Source organism: Mya arenaria, chromosome 3 (assembly GCF_026914265.1).
Source record: "Mya arenaria isolate MELC-2E11 chromosome 3, ASM2691426v1".
NCBI classification, from domain to species: Eukaryota; Metazoa; Mollusca; class Bivalvia; order Myida; family Myidae; genus Mya; species Mya arenaria.
In genome coordinates this window covers 37,785,751-37,806,782 of record NC_069124.1, presented here as the reverse complement: position 1 = coordinate 37,806,782, position 21,032 = coordinate 37,785,751, and the positions used below count along the sequence as shown (strand labels likewise).

Below are 21,032 nucleotides of genomic sequence, written 5' to 3'. Positions count from 1 at the left end.
TATGTGTATATGGATGTATATGGGTAGGAATATTTGTGGGCTATAACTATTCCCCATGGACTTCAGAACTAGGTGAACTAATTATTTGAAACTGCTTTTCATGGTAACCAGCCATGCTGGCAAGGATGAACATTTGTATGCTGTTAAGCGGTCAATATGAATTGATTTTGCAGGGCTTGTTGCCGATCCCTTCACCAGATAAACAAGATCATCTATCTTTTTAGTTACAATGAATGGCCCTTTCCAGTTTACAGAAAGCTTGGTGCAGACACCTGGCCGACGAGAAGTGTCGTGCACCCAGACATTATCACCACTTTTGAAAGATCTCTTTCTGGCTGTAATGTCATAGTGTCTCTTTTGATATTCTGTTTTTTTTCTTCAGGAATCCACGGGCTGTTTCATGGATGGCTTCCAGCTCATTGCGGAGTTCCTGCACATACTTCTGGGGTGACAAGGCATCCTGCGTTACCAAACCCAATGGTGGGAGTCCAACAAAAGCCTGCAGGGGTAAGACAATTTCATGACCAAATACCATTTTGTTTGGCCTTTGCCCTGTACAAGCATGAATGGAGGATCTGTATGCCATCATTACTTGAGGGAGAAACTCATCCCATTTTCTCTGATTTTCTGAGCAATACATGCTCAACATCACGTAAGGTTCGATTAAACCGCTTAACTGAAGCGTTTGATTGAAGGTGTAATGGTGTCGAACGGGTATGATGAATTTATAATAAATTGCACATGTCTTCAAATAGGTTAGAGACAAAATTTGTACCTCTGTCTGTGTGTATTTGTAATGGAACACCAAATCTAGACACAAAGTTATTCACAAATGCCTTTGCTACTGTTTCAGATTGTTGGTCTGGCAGCGGAATAGCCTCGGTCCAATGAGTGAACAGGTCTGAAATAACTAGGACAAATTGGTTACCCTGGTCAGTTCGTGGCAACGGTCCAAAAATATCAAGGGCAACACGTTCCATAGGCTGGAGTACAGGAACAGAACCAAGTGGGGACTTCCTCAGCTTTGAAGGTTTCTGAGCACCACACTGGTGGCACTGTGCACAATACTTTTCAACATCACTGGACATACCGGGCCAATAGAACGTCTGACGTATTTTTTCAAGCATTTTATCTGTGCTTAAATGTGCTGATGAGGGAATATCATGCATATACTTTAAAAGATCTGCTTGTCTCTGCTGTGGTACAATAATTTGTTTGTGATTCTTTTTCTCAGTGTCAAACCATGTTCGCATTAGACAGCCATCTTCTAAGACAAGGCGTTCCCACATTCGCCATAGACTTTTGACAGTATTTGTTTTGGAAGATATGGCTTGCCAAGAGGGTCTCGTGCTTGACCGTTCAAGTGACTGAATAATAATCTGAAGTGAAGAATCAGACGGCTGTTGGGATTTGATATTGTCTAGTGACCAGCCTTGGATTGAAAATGTGGTATGCTTAAAGGCTGATAAAGGGTCAGTTTGGCTTCTAGTTACTACTCGAGCAAGGTTTGCTACAGCACTCATGGTTAGTATCGTGTGTCAACACTTCATCGTGGTCAGCATGACATACTTCTTCAGTCTCATCTTGGTTACTTTGCTGCTTAGAACACTTTGTACAAGGTGACCGTGAAAGGGCATCAGCATTACGATGCTGAAGTCCTGGCCGATGGACAACTGTGATATCATAAGTGCCCAAAGTCTCCAACCACCTAGCGACTTAACCTGTTGGATTCTTCATTGACCGCATCCAGGACACCGCTGCATTGTCTGTTCGTAATAAGATTGGCTGATCATACAAATAGTGATGAAAGGACTTAAGCGCATTAACAACTGCAAGAAGTTCTTTATGAGTAACACAGTAACTATGTTCATGTTTGTTCATGCTTTTGCTGAAATAAGCAATCACGGTCTCTCTTCTCACCATGGACTTGAGAAAGAACAGCACCAGTTGCAAAATTGCTAGCGTCTGTGTCATGTATAACTTTGTATCAGGAATAGGATAACCGAGAATGGACGCCGAAATAAGAGCTTGTTTTAACTTGGTAAGCGCCCGGCAACAGTCATCAGACCAGATGAATTTGCTACTCTTTTCAGTTAACTTGTGAAGTGGTTTGGCTATCTTTGCAAAATGTTCAACAAAGCGTCTGTAGTAGGAACATAGACCAAGAAAGGACTTTAATTGTTTTGCGTTTGTGGGTGTTGCCCAGTTTTTGACAGCTGATATTTTCTCAGGATCTGTTGAGACACCATCTTCAGATACTATGTGTCTAATAAACTTTACTTTCTTTTGGAAGAAAATGCATTTAGAAGGTTTGCACTTTAGACTAGCCTGCTGAAGTCGTATAAAGATACATTCAAGACGTTCGAGGCCCTGTTTTGCTTGGAACAATGATGTCGTCCATAGAGAGTAAGCACTCGACCCACTGGAGACCACGGAAATTATTTTCGACCAGCCTTTCAAACGTACTAGGAGCATTTGAAAGTCCGAAAATCATAACCGTAAAATGGTACAATCCCATAGTTGTTGCAAAAGCAGTCTTTTCCTTGTCTTCAGGTTTCATGCCCACCTGCCAAAATCCAGAGTTGAGGTCCATGGAGTTAACAAACTTAGCACCTGACAAAGCGTCGATGCAGTTATTGATATTAGGGAGGGGGTAAGCGTCTTTTACGGTGACATCGTTCAGCTTACGATAGTCAACGCAGAACCTTGGCGTCCCATCCTTCTTTGTGACAAGGACAACCGGCGAAGATCAGGCGCTGGCAGACGGCTCGATAACACCTCGCTTCAACATTTTCTCAACTTCCTCGCGTTCAACTTGTCGCTTTGTGAAGGGCAACCGACGTGGAGGCTGGCGTATTAGCTCTGCATCTCTTGTATTTATTGAATGCTTCACGATATTAGTGTGACCGATATCTTTTTGGAAAAGGTGGATTGGTATTTGAAAAGGAGTTTAGCTAAGTCAATTTTTGAGTGTCATTTAAGTGCTCTGAACTACGAGAGTATAGATCAGTGAGGTGTTCCGGTAGGACAATTTCATCGGGAGAAGTAGGAGATTCAACGTCTTTAACGGCTGCAATATGGTTGATATCTGTGGTGTTTGCATAGAAAGTTTCACATGTACCCATCTTTGTGTTTTTGAAAAGAACTTTTTCAGTGCTACCATAGTTCATCGAATTCAAATGCAAAGATTCTGAAGTAGTGTCAATTATACCACCCAAAGAAGACTTTCTCTTTAGCCATCACTTCAATGGAAGGCTCTACGAAACCACATTGTGCAAGATGTTCTCGTTGGGGAATTTTGACAGAAACATTTTTTTCTGGTGTTGGGTGGAAGGCGAACGGTTTCATGTAGCTCTACCCGACATATTTGATTTGCTTTTCCCCCAGTCCACAAGGGAATTTCATTGGAACCAATCAGGAGACATGCACGCTTACAGTTTATGCTATCCACATGTTTGCGTAAAAAGTCTTGGCCCAAAATGCCATCACTATCCATAGCACAAACAACAAATGGAACATCAAACTTTTCATGGCCCATTCCAAGAACTAAATCAACATTTCCACTGGTGGTGATATTTTCCCCGTTGACTGTTTTGAGAATTTAATGGACTGGGAGCCAACCTTGCAAGTGGCATAAACGCCATTGTCAAGTTTATTGAAACTATGACCTGACCGAGCTGAGTGAACATAAGCATCTTGTGATTTTGTAGGCCTCTCATAGCTTGCTGACTCTTGGCCATCAGAGCCAGCGCTTACTAGTTTTCCTTGGTCTGCCTTGACCTGGAATTTACAGGAGCATTTGGTTGAACTGTAGGCAGAAGTGGCGGTGGTTGTTAACTTCTACCTCTCCCAAAAGACCTATTGTATTCACGGGGTTGCATGAAAGAAGGCAAACTACTATGGGTAACATTCTGTGGACACTCTGCCCAGAAATGTTCGGGGGATTTACAGCCAAAACATAAGCGTGGCGTTTGGGCGTTGTCCTTTGAATGGCGAGGGGTCATACTGTGTGATTTCTCAAGCTTGTCAAGGCGCGACATGATCTGCGTAACAGTATCATCCAACGTAGCAGAGGACTGAGGCGATGCAACATCAACAGCCCTGATGTTTGCTGGAGGCATGGAGCCAAGAACAGCCTCATACTGTTCGATAACATGAATAGCTTCAACAATAGTTCTGCACTGCATATCTGCTGGAATGTGTGTATACAGCTGGTTGAGGGCAAGGCGTTCCTGTGCAAACCTATCAAGATCCGAGTAAGCTAGTTGAGCCAAGTGGCGTAGGTCATATCCAAAAGTGGAAATACTCTCACCACTTGTGCGACGTCGGCCCTCAAACTTAGCTAGCCAAAGGTTTTGGTGTCTACTTCCACAAAACCGGTCTGACAACCGAGAGACGAGGAGCCTAAAGTCTCTTCTTTCATCTTCAGACAAGGTTATATAAAAACTTCTGGCAGTACCCTTAAGGCTGGACGCAAGGACAATGACTTTGGTTTTTTCATCCCATCGGGACAGTTCTGCACAGTCCTCGAAGTGCGACATATGCTGGTCGAACATACCAGACCCATCATAGGCATCTGGTTTTATGAAAGAGGTTTGGACTGGTACCCTGTAATCAAGCGCAGGGGGGCGAGAAATGTCACCATTATCATGGTTATTTGAACTGGAATGATCCGTTGATCTTGAGTTATAAAATGGGTTGTTGTTGTTTGTTCTGTTGTTGACTATAGGATCTAAATGGTACGGAAGGATAATGAACAACATTGATGTTTCGTGTGTCATCAAAATTGGTGTTGGACTGATCAGCATCTACTTGGTCAATAGTGTCTCGGAGGGATTCATTGTCATCGTCATCATGAATGGAATTGAAAGACACCTCTGGGTAGGGGAACTCATGGTTAATAACTGTTATTTTTTTCTGCTTAATTTGTTATATATGTTATTTGTTGTTGATTTTTGTGCGTAACAAACTTGTTCGTACTAGTTATATGTATATATATTTCCTAGGAAAAGCTCGTATCGCTCAGATAAAATTATCTGCACTTCTGACACCAAAATTGTTCAATTTTCTAATCGTTCAAGATTGAAACTCAATGTAAGGATTTCTATTAATTTATTCACGTTCTCTAGTCAATTACTTATTACATGAGTCAGCGTTGACTCAATGCTGGCACTCAAAACTACGAGTTAATCTGGTAGAGTTATGGAGAAAGCATTTGCTAGACATTTCATACAATTACTAAGGATTATAACAATGTGGTGCAGCAGTGGAAATTCCAACTACTTACTTCAAACAGGTATATTGATTTACGAGTTACATAAATTTCGGACATGCATTTCGGACAAATGACAAACCATACTATTACAATAATAATAATAATAATAATAATAATAATAATAATATCTTTATTCAGAGAAGGTTTATACACATTATGACATAATTACAGGTTCAACCATCACAGCATCATATTTACAATGTGGCCTTCTATGAAGAAAAACAAACAAACAAAACAATATGCAATTGGTAAATCATAAAACATCTGCATCACACTTAAACATTTGTATACAACATCTATTGGTGTTTTGAATATAATTATTCGATACAAATCATGTTTAATTAACAGCAATTTAAGTCATTTCAATATACAGAAAGTACACGCTGACAAACACTCAATAAAACACAACAATTTATAAAATAAACAGTTATTTCAATCATTAACATATTGAAAAGATAACATACCATTTTGTTACTAATGATATGCACATTTCAAGAGGTGCACTTTGTATTTATGCTTAAATGTGTTTAACTTTTTTTGCATTTCGTATTTCATCGGGAATAGTATTCCAAACTTTTATATTATATATAATACGAAAAAGAATCCATGAAATAGTTCGCGGTTTTTGTATCAAAACTAGATCTTGTCTTGAAGTTGATCTTAGAGAATAGTGTTCAGTATTTGCAAAGATTACCAATTCAGACATATACCTCGGGGCCATTCCATTAAGGGTATTATAGACAAGGGTTGTACAATGGTATTTACATCTGTCTGTAAACGTTAGCCACTGAAGTTCCTGTAACAACCCGTTTTAAGATGATCATTTAGGAATTTTAAGAATGACTTTGCAGCCGTATTTTGCAAGGTTTTAACTTTAGGTATGTATCTTGAGTTTCCTTTGCCCCAAATATGACAAAAATAATCTTATATTCGAAGGATATAAGCACTGTAAAACAAACGTTTCATCATTGAGGTAGAACAATAGACGTTTCAAAAGTGAGATTTTACAGTTGTTTTTTTGGCAAACAATTTCTATTTGCGGATGCCATTTTAGGTTATTATCTATTTAGATTCCAAGTAGTTTTTGCACAGTCACATTTTCTAATGCTGTTCTTTCGATTGTTAGATGTAATTTACAAACTTGTTTTGTATAGTTCCGATAACAATACACTTGGATTTTGATTGATGCAATGACATGTTATTTAGTTTGCACCAGTCGACAACGAGATTAAGATGTCGTTGTAGTTGACTTTCAATGGTATTTATATTACTAGCGGTCTCATGCAATGTTGAGTCATCTGCATATAATTCGATGTTCATATTCGTATTACAACGCGCAATGCCATTGACATATATAAGAAACAGCAATGGACCAAGAATGGATCCCTGAGGTACTCCTGATGTTTTCGACTTTAACTAATTGTTTTCTATTAGTTAAGTATAGGATTTAAAAAAAACTTTATCGAATTTTCAGAAAAATGATACAAGTTTAATTTGTGTAGTAGAATTTCATGATCCACTAAATCAAATGCCTTTCGTAGGTCTAGAAAGATAACACCAACATTTTTTGCCACTATCAATATCTTTTACCCATGCATCTATTAAACTTGTTAACGCTGTACAACAGGAACGGTTTTCCCTAAATCCAGACTGTTTAGTGTGTATAATGTTTGTAGAATGGAAGTAATCTTGAACTTGGTTTCAATGTGCCTTTCAAATATTTTTGATATTGTTGGCAATATCGAAATTGGACGATAATTACTTGGATCATCTTTACATCCTAATTTAAACAATGGTTATTAATACACGTTCAGTCTGGAGATATTCCGGTCATGAAACTGTTATTTATATTAGACGCAATGCATGGTGTGATGAAGTCACCGAAATGTTTAAATACTTTTGGGCCAATCTCATATATACCAGATTATTTACTTATATCATGTTAACAATGATCTGTTTGACCTCAAGAGGTGTTATATAATTTAATTCGAACGTTTTGTTCCCTTATTTAACGTTAAGTTCTTAGTTTAGTTTACTAAAACGTTCGGGTTTAAAGTGCATTTTTTTCTTTTATATTTGATATATTGGTAAAGTTCTTTAACAATATTGAGTCGTCCAGAAACTTCTCTATCACCTATTTGTAGTTGCTCCGTTAAAAATAGCTTACTATTTTTTTCAAATGATAAATATCATTTAAATTCTTCCAGATAAGGGTTGGATCCTTTTTAACATTCACCGCTTTATAAAAAAATGCCTTCTTAATATTTTAATTAAGACTGAAATTTTATTTTGTTAATATCTTATATTTGTCATGCTCAACGTTCCTATGGTACTCGTCTCTTTCAAACATCATTGTTTTTATTTCATCAGTAAACCAGTTAGGTTGAAAATAATGTTTTACTCGTTTTTGCTTTATAGGAGCATGTTTAAAAACTGTAAACTGTAAAACTTGATTTACAATAGAATAAAATACATTTAAAGCATCGTTCGGATTGATTATTGTTTCAATCATATCAACTCCTGATGAAATAAGATCACGTTGAAATGATTGTTCATTGAATATCTTAAAACATCGGTAAGTTCTCGATTTGTGATCAAATTATTTTAAATAATTTATCTTATGTCTAGTGAAACATATTGGAAAGTGATCACGTAATGACAATGGTGTAACATGAACGTAAAGCACGTTTTTTATACAATTTGTATACATGTTGTCAATTATCGTTGATGTTTGTTTCGTTAGCCTAGTCGTTGTTGTAGCGATATTTTTTCAATCCGTATTTCACTGTAAAGTCAGACAATTTGGTATTGTCGTATTTTTGATCACTCAAATAAGTAATGTTAAAATCACCAAGAATATAATACTCTACATTACTAGTGTCGGCAATGTCCACAAGTGAGTCATACATATCAATCCAAATTTGACTCGAGTATGGGGGACGATAAACAAAATTTACTAAAAACGATTTGCACTATTTTCCATTTTTTTTTAACAAAATCGATTCAATGTCAGCAGACTCTATATCATTCTATATCTACTCTATTAAGGCATATTTTAGCTGTTAAAGGTATACTAGCATTTTTCTTATCACTTTTACTCGTGTTAGTTTTATGAAACGATGTATCACAATTAGGTGATTTACCGTCTAGATTTTCTGCACAATGGAAACTTTTATTATGTCTTGTTTTTGTACAATTTAAGATGTCTTTAGAGCTACTTTAGTCTAATTTGAACTGTGAAATTTTAAAAAACATCAATATGATTTTCTTGACATGAACATTGCAGTAAATTGCAATTAATACATACTTTATTCAAAATAGAAAACTTGTTATTTGCAGCATACCGAGAGTGTCTGTCGGAACCCTCCTAATGATATATCAAGTTTTGAAGTGTTCCCTGTCCGTCACAGTTTTGTTTATCTTGTCCATGGATGTTATGCCATGTATGTACATTTTCACTTTCGGAAGTCTGCCAAACGCATCTCTGTATCCGCCCGACTGCCGACAGTTCGACACGGAACTTTGTTGGTCACTGCAGGACATATGTCCGGCTTAAAACCCATTTCCGCTCTAATGCCAGTTGTATTGTAAAGGAGTTTGTTGGTAGCTGCCGGACATTTGCGCGGTACTGCATCCACTTCCACTCGACCGCAAATGGTACGATTCTGGATGTTGTTGGTATTCGATTTGCATCTTTCCGTCACTGTAACCATTTCCGCCTGTTCGCCAATTCTGAGATACTGCATGAGTGGTGTCCTCCTCGTCCATGCTGGCTTTTACCGGAAGTCCATTTGTTCACGTTCTCACACACACGCATATTTATACTGTGTGGCACAGGATGCTGCCGGTAGTTCGCGGATGCCTGCCCAGTTTCAAATTTGTCGCCGGGTTTGAGATATTCCATATCTTTTTTCCGCCGAGTGTTTTGTGTGCGGTATATGTTGTTGCCGGAAGTGACAGTACGTCTGGCCGGTACCATATCCGCTTCCGTTTGGCGAAAACGGATGTTGGCTTAAGTTACCGGACGTCTGCCCGGTTCCAAATCTTCTATCTATACCTATCTATCAGAACAGTCGTTTTGAGAAATAGAATGCCCGGATGTATGACCGTTTCTTTTTCCGCTTTTGCCCGGATGTCCGTCGTTCGAGACAGGAAGCTAGCTGTTGTTTTCGGTCCATAATCCTTGACTACTCCGTGTCAATGGTTTAGCGTGAGAGCTGTTGTTCGTTCGCTAGGTTGCAGGTTTGATGATGCACAGTTTTGCATCCATGGTGCGAACAAGTAAATTCGTAAATGGCGTGAATACGTCAATGACATTGTGATTGATTTTTTTCAGCAAGGCTGTGCACTATCACATTTAATTCACGAATGTTTTTAATGTCAATGTCCGATCGCGGATGTAAATAGTACATGCCGTGGAACGCAACGTCTCAATGAGTGACGTCATTTTTTCCTCCCAACTGCTTAATGGTCTTGCGCGGCTGACGTCATTTCCGCCAACATAAACGATGACTGAATTGTATGTGTTCATATCCATTTCCTTCACCTTTTTAGAAATACACGTATAGTTTCCATCAAGGGGTCTTTTAATGAGCATATTTCAACATTTTTGTTAAGTCCCTTTTCACAAATACATTTGGTAATGGAGTCACCAATTATTTATATTTTTGATCATTGAACGCTTAAAGTAATTGGTTGTTCTCCCGCCTCAGATAAGTAGATCCAAATATTGAACCATGCTTGAAATTATTATTTTAAGTACATTACTTAATGTATTTCCTTCTGATATCATAACAAAAGGACATTATAGTATATAATGGAATTCTTCTTCTATGTCATTGCAATTACAAAAAAGTACAATAACGTTCTATCTACAGGTATCTGGAATTAGAATTATTTGCACATATACCTTAATTCTTCATATATGAGTAGACACTCTATATTACTGGGGTAAAATGTTTAAATATTGTTTGTAATGTAAAGCTATATATGATGCCGAAAAAGGGATTGCCCCAATTAACAAACTGTCACTAAAGAACATAGTAGATAAACACGTGCCACTACTTTGTCACCTTTATCATAAATCGGGTGATAATGATGATGTTTTAAACATCACCTGATTTTGTGTTCTTGATGTGGTCAGGTTCATAGTTTCCATAAGTACGAACATTTATTTGAAGAATAGTACTTCGCCGTTTAATTTTGTTTTGCCCTTATATCATTATACTATGTAATAGTTTGAAAGACCTTAACTATAGATCTAAGTTAGTTTATAAGAAAATGATTTAATTCACTTTAGACCTTTCCCAAAATTGTCCGAACACTTTCCTAAATATTTTCATTTGCTCTTTATTGATCGAACGTTTCTATAACTTTTTTGCGTATTTCGGTAATTGGAGGGGGGGGGGGGGGTGAGCTTATTTACCCTCGCCATCGGGTTATACCCATTCGGCGAGCACGCTACGTTTTACAGTATTTCTACAGATTAAATAACATTTATAACATCTCGCTTCAAATACATCATAGAAATTATACTATAATTTTTTTCTATACAAACATTTTAGGCTCAGTCTACATTTCAAAAACATGTCTAAATTTTAAAATTCTTTACAATAGTAAGTGTTTATATTCAACGTATCCTTGGCATTATAACAACTAGCTAGTGAGATTTTTTTTTAAAATGACGGATTTTTCACTTGTTAGTTTCCTAAACGATATATGCTGGTTTGCACTGAGGACTATGCCTCAGTGCGTTTACCTGGAATTTATTATATATATATATATATATTGTTGAGTGATTTCTTTTTTTCTTGTTTATAATACAACAGCGATATTCAATAAAAAATAGAGAAAAGTATGTTATACATGTATATATAAGTGTCCAACTCTTGTTGTTGTTGTTTTTTGTTGTTGTTTTTTTGTGCTTTTTTTGGACTAGTATCGCTGTGTGACCAGGCAAACCAGGATGGAGAATATAACCATTTCGGTAATTTTCTCCGTCTTTCGGTAATAAAGCGTCTTTCGGTAAGTCTAGTATTCGAAACAAAAAAACCGGAAGCCTCATCTAGGTCATCTACGTTGCGGCGTCCAATCAGATTCGGTATTTCAGATCACGTGAGAAAATAACGCGCGCAATAAATAAGTAGTCCAAAAGGCACGTATACTGATATCCGAAAACATTATTTTTTCTTCATTCAATTTGAAAAGTACCAATGAACTTGAAATTCACATAAAATACACCAATATCTCCTACACCATTACGGACTTTTAAACTGGAACTGAACATACTAGGATATAAATCTCATTTCCAACATCTGTGCCTTCCCAATAATCCTTTATTAATATGGCCCGCGCTGTGGCGCGGACCAATCATGATTAGTCGACGATATTTGAACATTCTATAAAATCTAAAACTCCACTACACGCCGGGTAATCATTGGAGCCATAACATTTTGTTATGTGTTGAAAATGCTCCAACGCGTTTTCCGTTATAGTGCCAATGAGTGAAAAATTATCCTCAGCTCTTTATATAGCTTATTATAAAAGAAAAAACCCTTACTTAGGAGGAATAAGAACAACGCCGAATGATAGTCAAGTTTATATAGTTTATTCCGTCGTGACATAATTTGGAATACAAATAATTCTCATTTCAAAGAAATAACTTAACACATAATGTATAAATTCACCAACCCAAGCCCACCAAAAACAACACACAAAGCAAAACAACAGACAAGTTAAATCTTCGTAACACAAAGGTAACAAACATTGATATCAACAAATACACATGCAACATGCAGCTTTATCATGCTGTATCAACTATATTTACCTTTATATAAACTGAAAAACCCCTGTAATCCAAAAATGACAATTATGATCTTCGTTTTACTTTACCAATCAATAATGTAAATACCAAGAGAATTTCAATTAAAATTTTACAGACATAAAAATGATAATAATTTAAATAATAAACATTAAATCCCAGAAAGACCATGACCACAATTCTCCCTTTAATTACTCCCCTTTTTTTCACAAGTTGGAAATCACACGTAGATTTTTTTTCTCTCAAACGTCTTGTTCCTTCGAAATTCAAATGTAAACCCCCATCCAAACGAGCATATAAATGACGTTTGATTTCACCTTGATATCAAAAGGGTCTATACGATTTAATAAATAAAAAGTTCAAATCCTTAGCCATGGTCTTCCCAAATATGAGTTTAAACTAATAATAACTCTCTTTGTAGACACATCATCCAACGGCCGAGGGAGTACTGCTGATATTATCACACGAATATTTGGCTGTTGTTTACGAATAGCACAAACCAAATCCGCAAATGCGCTACCCATAAAAGATAAGCTCTCTCCTTTGGCCACATTATTAGTGCCAACATGAACCAAAACAAAATTAAAGGAAGCCCCACCTAAACACCTCGTAATTTGCTGTGTCAGCCTAGAAATAGTTGTACCAGGAAATGGATGGAGCTGTACTCCCTCAATCGGAGATAAATGCTTTTTTATCGAATCCCCAACAATAATACCGCAACGAATATCTGGAAAAAAAAATACATTCAATTTTAAAATACAAGTACATCATACATAACATAAAATACAATCAAAATAACACAATGATTAATGCTCATTTTTGTAATGGGGGGATGATTTTCATTGTTTAGAAACGTGTATTTTGTACAAGCCAATTCCCGCAGGAGATCAACCCGAACCAAGGTTCTCGTTCTAAAGTTTTGGATAATGCTCAGTCGGAAGATGAAAAGACCATATGGTTTTGTTCCTTTTATCAAAAAAATAAGTGTTTGCCCGATCAACTTCAGTGGACTTCAGATTTTTTGAGTCAAAGAATTTCCGCTCTCCATAGCTCGAAACCATGTTTAAAACCATTTTCTAATAACTGTGCGTGCTCTCTATTTGGGTATTGTAAAAGAAAAACCGATAGTTGTTCAACATTAATTGGTGAGTAGCCAGGGGATTTTAACTTTTGGTATTCAATAACTTGGTCTGCCTGATTGGGGGAAACGAGAGTACTGCTTAAAGTCGGAGCGGAAGTAACCGCGGTTGAAAGCGGGCCGCGCGCGGTAGGCTGCGCCACGGAACTGTGCTGGGCCACTGTTGTGACTATAGCCTCTTCCATTCGAGCACAGTACCTAGAAGGGTGATGATTGTTACATATCAGGCAAGAGTGTTGATATTTGCATGCTGTGTTGTAACATTGCCTGTAATTATAATCAAAACATTTGGTGGAATTTCGTTTTCCTACATTATTCCCGACAGCGAGTGACGGGCCCATAGACAAAAGCCACAGCTCATTGTCAATTTTACCAAATGAAAAGCTCAATGGGTCAATTGCGAGGCGCATTCTAAATTGCTGGTCATATTCACGCCAGCCAAGTCCAGCAAATTTCTTAGCTGCCAGCCTTGTATCTCGCCTTTACACAAAGGCTAAAACAACAACTTAAATGTTCGTCTTTATAATAAAATAAAAACAAGAAATATAGAAGTGCATACCTTTATGAATTTATTGGAAAAATGATTTCCATAACAATTCAAAACATAACAGGCAAACACATAGACCACTGTGATAGACCAATGCCTCAACAACCACAGACCAGTTCAATTTGTAAAACAACATTAACAAATTCAACCAAAGCATAATTTACAGTGTGTGTATATCACAGTGATAAATAACGTGATATATGCTACGTCGGAGACAACATTTTGTTTCAAATGAAGACTTAAATCAAAGATAACTTTTCTTTCAATACATCATTGTAAATAAAACAAAGAACAGTATATGCCGCTCAAGGAGCCCCTCCTTCGTTCCATTACCAAAGGCAGATAAGGCGATATGTTTCATCAATGACAAACCTGTTTCCAAAATAATGTTTTGACAGTGCTCTAGCCTCTGTCAGAAGGCCATAATGTGAAAAGGTTTGTCGAAGCGTATTAAGAAACTAAAAACTCAATTGAACTCTGGTGTTTTTTATCGATCTATATGGGATTGAAAATGAGTCAATTCACAACTGCTAGAAAAGAGTCCATTTTTAACAAACAATCATACCAGAGTTTATTAGATTAATTGCAGTTGAATGGAAGGCTTACTTGAATGTATGTCAACAATGAAGTAATTATTAAAGAATTAATGACTGTTGACAGGTGAGGTGTGCTCAAGTTATTGACATACAGTTATTCATTTCTGGCAGTACACAATGAGTACCATTTGGATATCAGCCCTTGTCTGTTTAATTTTTGTGACTTGACAAAACAGAAAATAATGATTTCTGGTAGTTTTTACTTGAATATCCAGATGTTAAAGAAAAGGTAAGGCTTAGGGTCATGGTGGATGCAACACGAAAGCTATATCACAAGATTGATTTTTTGAAACTTGAAAAATATTTTACCATAGCAATTGAGCAAATGCAAAATTTATTTTTAACAAGAGGGCCCTGAAGGCCCGGTATCGCTCACCTGATCCAATTCAAGTGTGACATAGACTTCATAAACACAAACATTCTGACATAGTTTCATGGTGATCAAAGAGAGAATGTAACCTCTACAGTGTTTACAAAGTTTTTCTATGATTTGACCTAGTGGCCTGGTTTTTGACCTCTGATTACCCAGTTTCAAACTCTACCTAAAGATCATCAAGAATAACATTCTGATCAAGTTCCATGAACATATTGTCATAAATGTGGCCTCTAGTGTTAACTTGCTTTTCCTATTATTTGACCTGGTGACCTAGTTTTTGACCGCACATGACCCAGATTCGAACTTGGCCTGGAGCTAATCAATATAAACATTCTGACTAAGTTTACTAAACATACAGTCATAAATGTGACCTCTAGAGTGCTAATAAGCTTTTCCTATGATTTTTGACCACACATGACCCGGATTCAAACTTGACTTAGAGATTATTAATATGAACATTCTTACCAACTTTCATGAATATACAGTTATAAAGGTGACCTCTACAGTGTTAATAAGATTTTCCTTAAATTTGACCTGGTGACCTTGTTTTTGACCGCACATGACCCAGATTCGAACTTGGCCTAGAGCTAATCAATATACACATTCTGACTAAGTGTCATGAACATACAGTTATAAATATGACCTCTAGAGTGCTAACAAGCTTTTCCTATGATTTGACCTGGTGACCTAGTTTTTGACCGCACATGATCCAGATTTAAACTTGACTCTAAACATTCTGACCAACTTTCATGAAGATTGTAAACAAGCTTTTCCTTTAATTTGACCTGGTGACCTAGTTTTTGACTGCAAATGACCCAGATTCGAACTTGACCTAGAGATTATTAATATTAAAATTCTGACCAAGTTTCCTGAAGATACAGTCATAAATGTGACCTCTAAAGTGTTAACAAGCTTTTCCTTTAATTTGACCTGGTGACTTATTTTTAACCCCAGATGACCCAATATCGAACTCGTCCAAGATTTTATTAAGGGTAACATTCTGACGAAGTTTCATTAAGATTGTGCCCCAATTGTGACCTCTAGAGTGTTAACAGTCAAATTGTTGACGACGAACAACGGACACAGGGCGATCACAATAGCTCACCTTAAGCATTTTGTGTACTGACTGTCGGTTTCATTAATATTAATACCTGTTCTGACAGCAACCACATAAAATATACATGTATCATTAACTATGAGGCAAAGAATGGGTTGGTGGCTTGCAAAGAAATTTAGATACAGATTTTCCTGAATGAAAAGATGCAGCTGACAATTATCACATACTACATGAAGAACTAGAAAGTATACCTATCATAATAATCTATTGAGTAACATTTGTATTGGACAAGAGAAACATGAAATGAAATCAAAACTTAATCATTAGTGGTTTAGTTATGTGCAAACAAATAAATAAACATGATACGATTGAAAGAACAATACAAGTTGATATACTTGCAGCGCTTTGTACAAACAAATTTCAAAACACATAGTGATAGTGAATATTTTCAGTTTTTAGAAATAATGTTATTGAAGTTAAATTGCATGTATTTTCAGGTTAAGCGGTTCTCTTTGTTGGGGAAAATCCTATTTATTTCCTACTGTAAACTAATGAAATGTTTTTTTCGAAAGCAATTTCATTACTGAAGTGTCTTTGTAGTATGTTTTCTAAAACTTAACAAAATATCATGTTGTGAGAAGCTGTTATTTAAATTGATTGTTCATTTAAAGATATTTCTAGGCATAAAACATTTTCATGAAGGATATGCAGAGAATTGAAAGTTCAAAATGTCAACAGGCTTATTTCGATAATGTTAAGAACTAAACTGTTCACTACTAAATGTCCAAGCACACATTAAATATGTGTTAATGACTAAAGTTGGTCTCATTCCAAGCGGTTCAGTACGTTTTTGACGAAGCTGCTGTCGGATGTCAGAACAGTGTTATTTCAGATGCAATTGATCTGCTGTCAGTTGATCAAAATGTAGGTAGGGTAAGGAAGCAAAATGAGTTCCATGGAAACAGTCAGCCTTGTGACATAAGCCAAATATAACTCCAGTCTGCAGTAGGTTGACGACCTTGATGCTCTCTTGGGTCTCTTTTGCTAGGGGAGCTCAGATTTTCTGCAAATGTTCACACATACCATTATCAAATTTTAACCTTGAACATTCTGTGTACATAGTAGTTAGTTAAAATGTATTTTGATTTGCTAATATAGTACTGCGCCATTTTAATGATATTTCATGTAAACAAATATATTTATTTTAGTTAAATGGAAATTAAAGGTATGACCTGGCAGGGGTGAACTGATGGCTATAGCAGATAAATATAGTAGCTCCATCAAAGCAGAAATTGTGTTAAGAATGATTTTGAGCTGGCTAAACAAAATTTTTAATTACCTGTATATTGGTTGGTGTAGAAGGTGATGTGAATGAGTTGTGGGTGTTGGCAACAAAATCATTTATGCACGACATCAGTAAGTCTCCTGCCCTCCCATCCATTTCTCTGTCTACAGCATGAAGCATAATGGTCACATCCACTTTGTATACCTTGTCATTATGTGCTGAGCTTCAACCTGCATAGATAAAAGGAAATAAAAAATAACCTGTGTAATTTACATTTACTGTTTAGAAACGCAGTATATGCAAAACTAAAAGAAGTTATGGTCATATGTTCTTTATGGTGTTTGAAAGGGATAAAGGTACATATTTCCTTGGAACGGTATAAGCTTCAAAAAAAGGCGACATGGGTTCGATTCTAAGCCTGTGAGTTTTGTTGGTGATCAATTATCCAGACAAGAGTGCTACATGTATATTGAAGGTAAAATGCCTTTTAAGGAATGTATGAAACATTCCATACCTGGAGTTTTATGCCGGAGACACACACCCTTGTTTTCTGTGATGACTGGTGAGCCACGTGGAGGAGACATTGGCAGTCCCTGAAGGTGAACAGGTGCGAGCCCGATGAGTCTTTGCACTTCACACGCACACTCAAACAACTGTTACCAGGACTTTTGTGTTTTGAGAATATGGACTATCTTGTCCTCAGTCTTCCAAATAATGTCTCTTGATGGTAGAGAGCATCCAACTTTTGAATTGCTGAAATTGGTGTCACAATAAACCTTGGCAAGATGAAATCATTGCTATCACTAAATGCCATCTGGGCTGCTGCAGTATACCGCAGTCTTTTGACTTTCAAATAACTGAGGTATGGCCCACTTGATTTTTTCAAAGGCTTCTTTGATGGAGGCCATCTGCAAATAAGTATTTTACATTTTAATGATATGGTTTGTAAGTAATTTATTACAATTTATAAGCACAATATTTTTTTTTATGAAAAATGAAGGAACTAAGGTTCATTTGCAGTACAACAACACTGAGCTATAGAAGCATTTACTGCCATTTACAGCCTCAACCAATTCTTAGACAAGTAATAAGGTGTCAAGGTGGCAAAAATTTAAAAGAAGTTTATTAAAAATGATAGTGCAATGGTTAAATTAAAAACCTTACATTACATTTATTTATTGATGTTGAGACGAGCGCTTTATCTAATCACTGGTACAAAATGATATAAAACTATTTGCACATAACCCATTTTGGTCTGGTGATGTTAACATTTGGATGTTCACCAGCCCGAGAGAAAATCTTTTAGGTTTTTGCTTTCAGGGTAGTGCTAGTTTTGACCACTGTGTACCTTAATTTGTTATTCAAGTTCAGGCAAGCTTGTCTCCAAAATGTGTATCAAAGAAGTTGCCAAAGGGATAGTTCATACAGTTACGGTCTAACAGCTGCTTTCAAAATTTGTGTTTAACGGTTGGATCAGGCTTAGTAACTAATAAGAAATTTTTTTTTCCATATCTACAGCCTACTCAAGGCTTCCACATGAAATAAGTCAAATTTATGCAAATAAGACAAAGTGTTTTATTTTAGTATGTGTACAAGTTAGTCCAAATAATTGTTCGTTGACGGATTTTTTTTACGATTTTTGATATGGCAAATTCTTCACGTACAAATTGTTTTGTACGAAAAGTGGGTAGTTATTCTGATCGGGATTCTTGGTTAAACTTTAAGCATATTGCATCTACAAAATATCATAAAACAAGAAATATTACCAGATAATGTTATTTTATATTAGTTCCGTACACAAAAAATAAATATCCAACGAATAATTATGAGTTTGACATGTTTTCTTCATTTCATTCGGTCAAAACATAACGATATATACATGAAGGGCACCTGCAAGGCTTCAGGGCACAATTTTAAAACAATCGGAACATTTCGGCCATTACCGAGTTGTGACGATTGTATTAACGAGGTCTGTCTCGGAGCTTGTCGGAGGTGGCCGAGTTATTACGATTGGATCAAGTTGTTATGTTTGGCATAATTGTTGTCTGTGTCAGTCAACTTTCGTTTTATTGGAAAGGTAAACAATGTGTTTTAATGCATTAAATGCTTGTTTTGTGCAAAATAACTTTTCATTTACATGATAAAATGTGAATTTAAACCTTTATGATCAATTTCAACCATAAAATACTTCACTTAATACAATTTTAATATTTTTCACCCGGTTTTTGCACAAACCCACTTAGACGTTAGGGATTGGAAGAATCCCGTATAACACGTCTATTATTTTAGACAAATGTACAAGTTAGCATATCTCACAAAGAAACCTGCAACAACAGCATATTAAAAAATATCACAGACACTGATGTAAACATTTGTTAAAGACAGCTAAAACACAATTTCAATCAAGATCTACTTCAGTCTGTAAACAAAATAGCATTTACTCAATAATAGCTCATTCTTGACCTGCTTTCTTCACACGGCAACTGGCCTAGCCCTTCCTTTGTTATTGCAGTTAACGAATCTAAATCATGTTATATCGTCTTTAATGGTAATATAAACCGGTCGGCTACATATGTTTTACCAAACTAATGGGTTTATAATAAGCCACCTCATATAATGATACTTACTTTAGACTAAAATACGATATCACAAACCGTTCACAAACATCATAACAACATGGCGGTACGAATTCTATTATTACTGAACGAAAATCAAACGACGAACTTAAATTAATTTTCTACAAAAATAACTTTACATAAACTAAAACTGAAAGATAGATTGTTGAATTATAATCAATTTATCAATTCTATACAATATGTATTCTTAATGACCGTGATAAAATAATAAATAACAAAACGTTTGTTCCGAAATTTCGGGGTTAATTATTAAAGGTCACAAATGAACGTATGTATGTATGTATTTCTTTAGACCTTGCGGTCAAGGATAATCCGTGAAAGTGCAAGCACTTATTTCCAATGGGGTCCTTTGTTTTTGCTGAAGGGACAGCACGCTGAAGAGACAGTGGTGGGATACAAGGAAGTCCGGGTGCGATACCCTAGCCCTTTTTCGAAGAGATCCCTTGGTTCTTTTACGTGCTCGGTGTAAAGCACCGATACACGAGGTAGTCCACCTAAATGGCCGTCAATGAGTCTTTTGACTAAAAATCGTGACCCAGAGTATATTTATGTTAATATAACGACTCTAACGACAAATTTAATCCAGATAAGATCACTCTCAGGTACATTTGTAACAATTATATCATTATTATTCAACATCGATGCATAATATTACTATATATTCTTTCGCCCAGTGTTAAATGGTAGAGAGTTGTAGCGTTACAGGGATACACATGAAATGCCAAAATAATTAAAAAAAAAGTATCCCTGATCGCTCATTATTGTAGCTAATACAGGACAGACAGACAGACAGACACGTCTTTTGGTATGACGCGGCCAGGGATCGAACCCACGACCTCCGTAGGCGGATGCTTAACCACTAGGCCACGGAGATCATGATCGAGGTGAGAAAAGAAGTACCATGTGCGTATTCATTCATCTTTTTTTAAACATAGAATGAATATGTTACTCCCGAGTTTGAACATAATTGAAACAGCAGTTGTATGAACAGTTTTCTATTCTAAATAAGATTTCGTCTTTAACTTTCATTACCTATACAATGCTTGTTCAGAATATCAGGTATCTCGCTTCGCGTATAGAAAATATTTCTGAGTGATGTGACGGTGTATAGACGATTCATATGTCTTAAATTAGACCGCCGCCATTTTGTTGTCACGTGACCGTCCGCCATTACAGAAGTGAAAGTTCCTGATAGTCTGCGAGAACGCTCACACGCCATTTAAATTTTAAAATTGAGACCAAAAATGACCTCCGAGAAGCAGCTACGTAAGTTGTTTTATTGGAACACTTTTTCTGAATGTA

At 36.5% G+C, this 21,032-nt stretch overlaps 2 long non-coding RNA genes across 4 annotated transcripts in view; one reads left to right on the top strand and one right to left on the bottom strand.

Annotated features, from left to right (window-relative positions):
* Positions 1–5,160: 5,160 nt before the first annotated feature.
* LOC128228654 (uncharacterized) overlaps positions 5,161–21,032 on the top strand; it is a 34,070-nt gene continuing 18,198 nt past the window's right edge. The window contains exon 1 of the long non-coding RNA XR_008259961.1: positions 5,161–5,296. This is a non-coding gene — a long non-coding RNA (uncharacterized LOC128228654). The remainder of the gene's footprint in view (positions 5,297–21,032) is intronic.
* LOC128228653 (uncharacterized) lies at positions 13,799–19,770 on the bottom strand. Of its 3 annotated transcripts, none has more exons than XR_008259959.1 (4): positions 19,722–19,770; positions 17,609–18,002; positions 17,149–17,324; positions 13,799–16,872 (listed from the first exon to the last, which is right to left on the bottom strand). It is a non-coding gene; the product is annotated as an uncharacterized LOC128228653 (long non-coding RNA). The 3 variants fall into 3 exon arrangements; XR_008259958.1 differs by lacking the exon at positions 19,722–19,770 and adding an exon at positions 19,536–19,588; XR_008259960.1 differs by lacking the exon at positions 19,722–19,770 and adding an exon at positions 19,558–19,588.